The 1630-nt window shown below is 33.8% G+C and overlaps 1 long non-coding RNA gene across 1 annotated transcript in view; it reads left to right on the forward strand.

Moving 5' to 3' along the window:
- Window positions 1-1159, forward strand: part of LOC107597923 (uncharacterized) — a 2990-nt gene extending 1831 nt beyond the window's left edge. The window contains exons 2-3 of the long non-coding RNA XR_001610506.1: window positions 758-842; window positions 1084-1159. This is a non-coding gene — a long non-coding RNA (uncharacterized lncRNA). The remainder of the gene's footprint in view (window positions 1-757; window positions 843-1083) is intronic.
- Window positions 1160-1630: the final 471 nt, after the last annotated feature.

Consider the following 1630-nt stretch of genomic DNA (forward strand, 5'->3'; position numbering starts at 1 on the left):
AATCAGCGTATTAGAATGATTTCTGAAAGATCATGTGACACTGAAAATAATGGCTGCTAAAAAAAACAGCTTTACCATCAGAGGAATTAAGTCGATTTTAAAATACATCCAAATAGAAAGCTGTTATTCAAAATTGTAATAATATTTCACTTTTTTTGTGTGTTTTTGATGAAATAAATGCAGCCTTTGTGTGCATAAGATACGACTTTCAAAAACAATAGCTTAACGTCTTACAGACTCCAAATTTCTGTACAGTTCAATGAAATGAAAATGGTGTAGAAACAATTTTAACCCAGAAATTGCTTGTGACATTTTACAATACAAATACATAACACATTCAATTAAACCTGAAATTTTAAAGTAAAAAAACTGAAATCGTATTTTCTTGTAAAACCACTTCTTTATTTACAACTTCAAAAAATTATTTTACAGTGCAGTGTACTTATTTTCATTGCTAGTACACATTCCTGGTTTTATTGTATGCCATTTATCAGAAATGATTATTCTGAAGAAATGTTTGGCTTCCTATTTTTTTTCAAAATGGCTACAGCTCTTACCTTTTCAACACCTATTTTTCTGCATCTTGTCATCTTGAGACAATTGTTCCAAGATCCAATCAAGTCCTCTAGGATAAGATTGACTTTGAATTGAATTTCCTGTTTCTCTCAAAAATATGCCTAATTTTGCAAGTAAATATGGCTGGGAATCTATTTTTAAGTTGACTAAATGACCAATTCCATATGTTGTTTGTTTTCAGTATGGGGCATCATTTGTGATTTCTGGAGATGACTGAAACTTTGAAGACCAGGTTTGAGTTCCCCAGCTCCCTCATTCAAGCCCAGGTAAAGCACTCAAGAACAGACTGATGACTTAAGCATTTAGAGGTAAAACAAGGTTCTGATTCCACAGCAATTCAACGAAATGCTTATCTATCCCCACTAAACCTGTCAGTCTTGAAGAAATCCATTCCTGCGAATGTGTACATTTGATTCAATCTTTGGTTTAGTTTGCTCAAGGCATGTGAAGAACCAGATTTTCTGCCTGCTCAGTAAGGAACAGCTTTTTTTGGCTTGTTTATTCTAGGCTGTGAGGACGCTGGTCACTGCAGTGCTGAAAGAGAAAGGCCAAAATGAAAGGATTTGTCAGACCACAGCTAAAGTAAGTTCTGGTGATCTTGCATATGAAGATTATATCGCATCATGGTTAGGACACATAGTTCAAATTAAACGGCCTGTTTTTGGCAGCTGCACCTTTAGGACTTCTATGTCAATGCTCCTTTGACAAGTAAAATTAATAAGAGTGTTTTATCCAGTCACTCAATGCCTAAACAGGCAGTGGTTTGTGTATAAAGGCTTCCAAGGCACAATAATGATCTGAAACAATTTCAAGGGAACTTTAAACATAACCAAGCTAAATGCTTATTTCTTAGTAGAAATGAAGTCACAAGCTAATAAAAATAATTTATTCTAGTGATGCACCGAGTTGAATTTTTTAACAAAACCAAAATTAAAGTTTTAAAATGAATTCATCTTTATTTAATAATCAACACTCAAATCTGACAACCAGCAATCAAACTGAGATGCACATTAAAGGGGTGGTTCAGTGGTTTTTTTCTAGGCTTGATTGTGTT

Source organism: Sinocyclocheilus grahami, unplaced genomic scaffold, assembly GCF_001515645.1.
Source record: "Sinocyclocheilus grahami isolate Dianchi unplaced genomic scaffold, SAMN03320097.WGS_v1.1 scaffold240.1, whole genome shotgun sequence".
Lineage (NCBI taxonomy): Eukaryota > Metazoa > Chordata > Actinopteri > Cypriniformes > Cyprinidae > Sinocyclocheilus > Sinocyclocheilus grahami.